The sequence below is a fragment of the Hirundo rustica genome, chromosome 18, assembly GCF_015227805.2.
Source record: "Hirundo rustica isolate bHirRus1 chromosome 18, bHirRus1.pri.v3, whole genome shotgun sequence".
Classification (NCBI taxonomy): Eukaryota; Metazoa; Chordata; class Aves; order Passeriformes; family Hirundinidae; genus Hirundo; species Hirundo rustica.
Genome location: NC_053467.1, coordinates 6,092,039 through 6,101,036, shown reverse-complemented (window position 1 = coordinate 6,101,036; position 8,998 = coordinate 6,092,039).

Here is an 8,998-nt window from a genome sequence, read left to right as displayed (position 1 = left end):
CTCCACCCTCCAACTCCGCCCCATATGACTCAAGCCTCCAGCCCCTCCCTGCCCCTGGTTCCCACAGTTTCCCCGCCCACAGTCCCAGTTCCCATGCCCTGGGCCGAGGGGAACTGGGAACCCGGAAGCAGGAAGTGATCCTGGCTTTTCTGCCTCCCCTCTCACATACCGACGGTCAAAAAGAGGAGGTGCTGTCCACAGTAATTGGGACCCCTTCCCCCAACAAGCAATTCAGGAGTTATGCAAAGCTCAAGCCAAATTTGGATGCAAAAGTGAATACTTTTGCAGCCTTTTAAAAGCAAATTTAGCAGAGAATCCTATTGTTCCCTTTGCCCCCCAGCAGCTTTTTTCTGCCCTCCTTTCTTCCACACAGTTCAGGCTTTGGGACTCCACATGGAAAAAATGATTAAGAGATTTACTTGCAGAGCTTTGGCAAAATCCTGAAATGGCTGTTGATAATAATAATTTGCCAACTCGATTAGAACATCTATGTGGTGATGGTGAATGGGCCACAGCACTCAAGCAAGCTCAAGAAATTCCTTTAGCTGTTTTAGAACACATTAAAAAGACTGCTTTCAAAGCATTCTTTTCAATCCAGCCGGCTGAGTCCTTCCAACCTTACAGTAAAATAAAGCAGCTTCCATCAGAACCTTTTGTAACATTTGTTGAGTGATTAACGTGAGCTATCGAGTTACAGGTTAAAAATGAAGGAGCCCAAGAAACAGGGGCCTGGAGGAGATGGTTCTGGCCAATGCAAACGAACAGTGCAAGGCAGCCATCCTCACCCTGACCATGGAACCGGCTCCAACCTTAGATGACATGCTGCATGTTTGTACCCAGAAAGTTCCTTTCATGAGTGCACACCTTAATCACAGTTCCAGAGATGCATTCAGACCATTGCAAAGAGCTGCCGCAGCAGACACTATGCCACCTGTGCCTGTGCCACAGCCACCACCCAAGAGAAGAACAACGTGTCTTCTGTGTGATCAGAATTGGGCATCTCAATGCCCTTTAAAGAAGCAATTTCTGGACTTTCAGGACAATGAGGGCGGGAGGTCTCAGGAGTCCAAAGGGAATTTTTAAAAAACCTAAAATGTCAGCGCTTACTTGCCCAGCATGCCGACATAAATAGGGCAAATCTGAGGAGGGGGGAGAAAAAAACCAGAAAATGCAAATGTTAAATTAAATAATCCTATTATAACCAATTCTACCTTTCAGCAGAGGTCATTAGATATGACCCTTTCAGATCATGACATAAGCAGACCCTGTCTAACCACTGAAATGTCTCCAAAAGCCTTTTAGGTTACAACTGACAGAGTCCTTGCACCTAAGTGACACAGACTGGCATTTAGGTTCATTGGATCTACAAGTGCTGGGCTCCTGGCAACATGTTGGCAGTAAGTATGTCATCCTTGGGGACACCAAGTACACACTGAGAGAGATCGAGATCTTTCTGGTTCTCATCTCACCGAATCCTAAACAACTAGTTCTCTGTCTGCGCTGTGTCCATCCACCTTTGTTTCTGCTTAAGGGGCAGATAATAGCTCAGGCAATTCCAGCACCTGACCCATTCCCTGAAAAAAACAGCACAAGGAACAAACACCTTGATGTTTGCCCCACACGGATTATTGGGAGGGACAAACTCATAATAGGGTGTGAGGTCTGTCACAGTGGGGAAGTAGTAAACCTCAAAGGAGTTTTGGACACAGGCGCAGATATAACAATTGTGCCAGAAAGGATGTGCACCTCATATTGGGAACTGCAAAATGTGGTTAGGCATGTAGAAGGTATAGGGGGAATGAAATGGGCAAAACAATCAAATAGTGTTGTGCAAATTAAGGGGCCAAATGGACAATTAGCTACACTGCGTCCATTTGTTTTAGATTATTCAGAGCCCTTGTGGGAGAGAGACCTGATGGCCCAGTGGGGGGTCACGATTGGCATTCCAGATGCCCCCCCGGTTTTTCAGGCTGCGGCCACTGAAGAGCGCCCTACCCAGAAACACAATTGGAAAACTGATTCACCAGTCTGGGTAGAACAGTGGCCGCTCAGTAAAGAAAAATTGAAGGCACTCCAGGAACTAGTGGATGAACAGCTAGCTAAAGGCCACATTCTGGAAACCACACCTCTGTGGAATTCCCCAGTCTTTGTTATAAAAAAAGGCAAACAAAGGCAAGTGGCGACTCCTCCACGATCTCCATCAAATTAATAATGTCATTGAAGACATGGGTTCTCTCCAACCAGGGATGCCATCCCCAGCGATGCTCCCCCCAAAATTGGAATTGAGCAATTATTGATATCAAAGGTTGTTTTTTCCAGATCCCTCTGCACCCTGACGATGCCCCACATTTCGCGTTCTCAGTCCCTATCCTCAACCGAGAAGCCCCAAGGAAAAGATATCACCAGAAATTTCTTCCCCAAGGGATGAAAAAACTTGCCATCTATTTGTCAGTGGTACCTCTCTTTCCTGCTGTCCCCAGTGTGCGCAGCTGTGGGAGAAGCCATCATCCTGCACTACATGGATGATGTGCTCGTGTGTGCCCCAATGATGACTTACTGTCCCACGTGCTTGACCTGACAATCGATTCTTTGGTTGCTGCAGGGTTCAAGCTTCAGGAGGAAAAGATTTCAAAGGACGACACCTTGGAAGTACCTGGGTCTGGAGATGGTAAGCGGACCATTGTGCCGCAAAAATTGGTTGTCGAAAATAACATCAAGACCTTAGCAGGTTGTCCAGCAGTAGTGTGGGTCCTTAAATTGGGTAAGACTTTGGCTAGGTCTGACCACTGAAGACCTAGACCCCCTCTTTAATTTCTTAAAAGGGGGAGATGAGCTAAGTTCTTCTAAGACCCTCACCCAAGTGGCAAGACCAGCCCTAGAAAAGGTACAGGACTGTATGGCCACCAGACAGGGCAACAGGTGCCAATCAGACTTGCCGTTCAAATTCATCATTTTAGGCAAATTGCCACACTTACACGGGATGATTTTTCAGTGGGAAAGAGTGGAAAAATCAACAAAGGACAAAGACCGTAAGGATCCCCTCTTAATCACAGAGTGGGTTTTCCTCAGTCAGCACTGGTCCAAAAGAATGACCAGGCCACAAGAACTACTAGCAGAATTGATCCGGAAAGCCAGGACCCGGATCAGGGAGTTGGCAGGATGTGATTTTGAGTGTATTCACATCCCAATTGAGATAAACTTGGGCCAAATCACAAAAGCAGTGTTGGAGCACCTGATTCATGAAAATGAATCTTTGCAGTTTGCTCTGGATAGCTACACAAGTCAAATTTCAATTCATCAGCCTGCTGACAAATTATTTAGAGAACAAATTCAGTTCAAATTGTCATTAAAAAGTGTTCAGAGCAGGAGGCCTTTAAAGCCTTTAACTGTTTTTACAGATGCATCTGGAACATCTCATAAATCAGTAATAACATGGAAAAATCTTCAGACTCAGCAGTGGGAAAAAGATACTGTCGAGGTTGAAGGATCACCTCAGGTAGCTGAGTTGGCTGCAGTTGTTAGAGCTTTTGAAAAGTTTCCTGAACCGTTCAATTTGATCACAGATTCGGCCTATGTAGCAGGTGTAGTATCCAGAGCTGAACAAGCTGTACTGAGTGAGGTCTCCAATTCTGTACTTTTCAACTTGCTCTCAAAACTAATAAATCTGATCTCCCACCGAGAGCAACAATTTTATGTGATGCACATCAGATCACATACCAATTTACCAGGATTCATAGCCGAGGGCAACAGAAGGGCTGCACCTGTGGAGATGGCCCCCCTCCCAGACATCTTTGGACAAGCCAAAATCAGCCATCAGCTTTTTCACCAGAATGCACCAGGCCTAGTCCGCCAGTTCCACCTAACTCAGGAACAGGCTCAGGCAATTGTGTCAATGTGTCCCTCGTGCCAGCAACACACACTCCCAGCCCTAAGTGCAGGAGCAAATCCCAGGGGATTGAACAGCTGTGAGATATGGCAGACAGACGTGACACACATCATGTCCTTTGGTAGGCAAAGGTATGTTCATGTATCTGTAGACACCTTTTCTGGAGCTATCTATGCCTCTGCCCACACAGGGGAGAAGTCTAGTGATGCCATGAAACACCTAGTACCAGCTTTCTCCTTCCTGGGCATCCCCAAATCAATAAAAACTGATAATGGACCCACGTACACATCCAAGGAGTTCAGAAGCTTCTTGCAGCAATGGGGAGTAGAGCACAAAACAGGCATCCCCTACTCCCCAACAGGTCAGGCCATCGTGGAAAGGACCCACCAAAATCTAAAAGGGTCCTCAACCAACAACATCAGTCTCTAAAACTAGAAACACCCCAAATCCAGTTTTCCAAAGCCTTGTTCACTCTGAACTTTTTAAATTGCATGTTCGAAAATCTTAACCCACCAATTGTGCGCCGTTTCAGAGAGAACTGCCAACTGCAGCTGAAAGCAAAGCCTCCGGTAATGGTAAAGGATCCAGCAACCAAGGAAACAGAGGGTCCTTATGATCTGATCACCTGGGGTCATGATTATGCCTGCGTGTCCACTCCCTCAGGTCCCAAGTGGGTGCCAGCCGAGTGGGTGAAACCTTTCATCCGTAAAACTGCAAAACCAACTGCAGAGGCCCCACAAGTGGCCAGTGCTGCCTGGAGGAGGAGAAAGCGTCAAACCTTCTCCTTATAATTATCATTATTCCTTAACAGTGTTTTTCTAAACAGTTTGTTTGCAGTAAAAGTAATTTTTCTTCTGCAACTTTAAAGGCACTCAAGGTCCGAACTTTGAGCATCTCCCATGAACTGAGCCTTGCTTCTTCTTAATTTAATAAGAAAAGGGGAAATGTTGTAATGCATTAATTGGGTTTATATTGTGTTTTATCAGATTTGAAATCTGTATCAAATGGTTTGTCCTTATTCAGCTGTAACCTAACTCCTCCACTCCCACCTATCCCATATTGGGTAGGGTCTTGTCCCTGCCTCTGGGCCCTGCCCCCTGGGGAAAAGGCCTGAGCAAGGGCAGGGCTGATCACTCTGGCACTGGAAAGCGATCAGGGAAGATCTCCAGCCAAAGCAGGGCAGGACTAGATAATAAAGCAATATTTTCCCCCCAGACAAAGAGCAGGCTCTTTCTTTTTGCCATCAGCGGTCATCTAGTCTCATGGAGAAATACCACAGAAAGTGAAAGCTCTTTTTGCACCAAAAGGGTCTCTTTCAGGCGGAGGACAGTGACTGGGGAGTTTTTTCATTACTACTATGGATTTGGTGAGTATTCCCCACTAGGGAATCTCAGGCGAAAACCCTTCAGAGGCTATAGACTTTCAGGGAAAGGTTTTCTACCTTAGGGGAAGGTTTTAGCCTTCAGGGCTCTTTAGGAGCATCGTTTTAGCTGCACAGCCCCGGAAGGGGGGAACAGGGTATTCCCTCCCGGTTTTGATTCCAGCTGTGGTTTTTTTGTTTTATTTTCTCAGTTTTTTCGCAGCTGCTGGAAGTGGGTGGCACAGAATCCTAAGATCTAAGCCACAATGGGTGCACGGCTTTCTGCGTCACAAAAAGGAGTCTTTTACCAAGTTGTGGGAATCCTTGAGGGTGGAGGGATCTGTTGTTCAAAGGGTCAGTTAAAAATATTCATTAGGTGGTTGTTTCTTCACTTCCCCCACTTGTCTCCAGAAGAAGTCCACAGTAGCCAATTTTGGGACGCTGTCAGAAGTAAATTAGCTGACCTGGGCAGGTCCAGAGACACATCCATGGCAAATTGCATTTTTTGGATCTTGCAAATTCAATCTGCCTTGCAGAAATAAAATGAAGTGAAGAAACAACCAGCTCCTGGTGAAGGTGTCCCAGTTTCCCCAGTTTCTGCTTCTCCCAACCCCAAAAAGCCTTCACCCCGCCCGAGCAGTTCTGGTCAAACTGCCTGGAGATCACCTTCACACCCAAATTTACCAGCTCTCCCAGTTAATAAATCCTGTGTTTGATTTAGTTTTGTGGACAGTTCGAATGTCCAAAGCCCCCAGTTTGATGACCCCTGAGTTTGTTTCAGTTTGGTGGGGGATCCACAAGATGCCGGATGCCATGCAACATCATCTTGTTTTGTTCCACAAGATGGCCGAGGCCATGTGGAGTCTTCTTCATCTTACCCTCCTTCCTAGAATCCCATTCGTAACCCGATCAACCCCCTTCCTCTTCCCAAATCCCTCCTTCCCTTTGGTGTCGCCTCTGGCACTGCCTCCTCCTCTGACTCCACCCTCTATTCTCAAAGCTCCACCCTCCAACTCCACCCCTTGTCAATCATGCCTCCAGCCACTCCCTGCTTCTGGTTCCCATGGTTTCCCTGCCTCCACTTTTGGTTCCCATGCTCTGGAGCTGGGCAGGGGGGAACCTGGAACCAGGATCCGATCCTTATTTTCTCTGCCACACCAGTCATTTCCAACAGTCAAAGAAAGGAGATGTTGTCCGTGGCAATTCGGACCCCTTCTACAAACAAACCATTCAGGATCTATGCATAGCTCACAAGGAATTTGGACGGGAAAGTGAATACTTTCGCGGCCTCTTAAAAGCAAATTTAGCAGGAAACATGATGGTCTCTTTTAACCTTCGGCAGCTTTTCTCATACCTCATGTCCTCAACAGAGTTTTGGCTCTGGGAGGCAGCATGGAAGAAGCTGTTGAGAGATTTACTCCCTGAGCTCTGGCAAGATCCTGAAACAGCGGTTGATAACAACAACGTGTCGATCGGTTTGGACCATCTGTGCGGTGAGAGAGAATGGGCTTCAGCGCCTAGATAGGAACAAGATATTCCTCTGATGGTTTTGGAGCGCATCAAAGATGCTGCTTCAAAAGCATTTTTCTCTCTGCAGCCTGATGGCCCTCTTGAACCCTACAGCAAAATAAGGCAATAACCATCAGGACCTTTCCTAAAATTTGTAGAAAGATTAACGAGAGCTATCAAGTTGCAGGTGAAAAAGGAGGGAGCCTGGGAGAAGGTGCTGGAAGAAATGGCTCTGGCAAACACCAACGAGCAGTGTAAGGCACCCATACTCAGCCTTTCCATGGAACCTGCTTCAACACCAAAAGATATGCTCCAGGTGTGTGCCAGGAAGGTTCCCTTTATGACTGCCCACCAAAGCTAGGGTTCAAGAAGTGCTCTCAAACCACCGCAAAGGTCTGCTGCTGCAGACGCCATGCCTGTGCCACCATGACAAACACCCAGAAGATCAATGTGTCTCCTGTGCAATTAGGCTGGACATTGGGCATCTTAATACCCTTTAAAGAGACAATTTCTGGACTTTTGGGACCATGGGGGCAGGAGGCCTCAAAGGTCCAGAGGAAATCAGTCTCAAAACTGAGGGAGGAGCTCTGGCCTGCCCAGCGCACCGTCATAAAAGGGGCAGGTCCGGAGGGGGGGGGGGGGACTTGGGGGGAGGGGGGGGCTTGGGGGGTGGGGGGGAAGAAGAAAAACCTGAAAGGCACAAAAATTGACCGCACTAAACCTGAAAGGCGCAAAAATTGACCGCACTAAACCTGCTTTCACCAGTTCTGCTTTTCAACAGAAATCACCGGATGTATCCTTTTCAAATCATGACATGAGTAGACCCAATGTAACCACTGAATGTCTCCGGGAGCCTTTCAGGCTGCAGCTGACAGAGCCCTTGTACCTGAGTGACACTGATTGGCATTTGGGTTCAATGGATCTACAGAAACCAGGCTCTTGGCAACAGATTGGCAGTAAGTATGCTATCCTAGGGGACACTAAGCACACACCCCTCAGGAGATCAAGATCCTTCAGGGTCTTGTCTCATCAGAACTTGCACGACTTGTTCTCTGGCTGCGTTGTGTTGGCCCACCCTTGTTTCTGCCTGAGGGGTAGATAATAGCTCAGGTAATTCCAGCACTGGACCTGTTCCTTGAGATGGATATCACGAGGAACAGACACCCTGCGGTTTACACCACACAGGTCATTGGGAGGAACAAATCTAAAATATGGTGTGAGGTCCGTCGGGGTGAGGAAGTCAAAAACATCAAAGGACTTTTGGACACAGGGGCATATATGACAATCATACCTGAAAGGATGTGGCTGTCACATTGGGAACTGCAAAACGTGGCTGCATACGTACAGTGTGTAGGGGGAATGCAATTGGCTAAGCAGTCAAAGAGTGTTGAGGGGCCACATAGACAATTGGCTACACTGTGTCCATTTGTTTTGGATTATTTGGAGCCCTTGTTGGGTAGAGACCTGATGGCCCAGTGGGGGGGTCATGATTGGCATCCCAGATGCCCCCCCAGTTTTTTGGGCAGCAGTCACTGAAAAGTGCCCTACCCAGAAACTCAATTGGAAAAGTGATTTGCCAGTCTGGGTGGAGCAGTGGTCACTCAGTAAAGAAAAACTGAAGGTGCTCCAGGAGCTAGTGGATGAGCAGCTTGCTAAAGGCCACATTGTGGAGACCACGTCACTGTGGAACTCCACGGTCTTTGTTGCAAAGACAAGTGGCGGCTCCTCCACGATCTCCATCAAATTAATAATGTCATTGAAGGCATGGGGGCCCTCCAGCCAGGCATGCTGTCCCCAGTGATGCTCCCCCAAAATTGTAATTTGGCAATTTTTGATATCAACGATTGTTTTTTCCAGATTCTTCTGCACCCTGATGATGCCCCATGTTTCACCTTCTTGGTCCCAACCCTCAACTGAGAACCCCAGAGGAAGAGATAGCACTGGAAATTTCTTGCCCAGGGGATGAAGAACTCACCATTTGTCTGTCAGTGGTACCTGTCTTTCCTGCTGTCCCCAGTATGTACAGCCATGGGAGAAGCCATCCTGCACTACATGGATGATGTGCTCGTGTGCATCCCCAATGATGACTTACTGTCCCATGTGCTTGACCTGATAATCAATTCTTTGGTTGCTGCAGGGTTTGAGCTTCAGGAGGAAAAGATTCAAAGGACGCCACCTTGAAAGTACCTGGGTCTGGAGATTGGACTGTTGTGCCACAAAAATTGGCTGTTAAAAATAACATA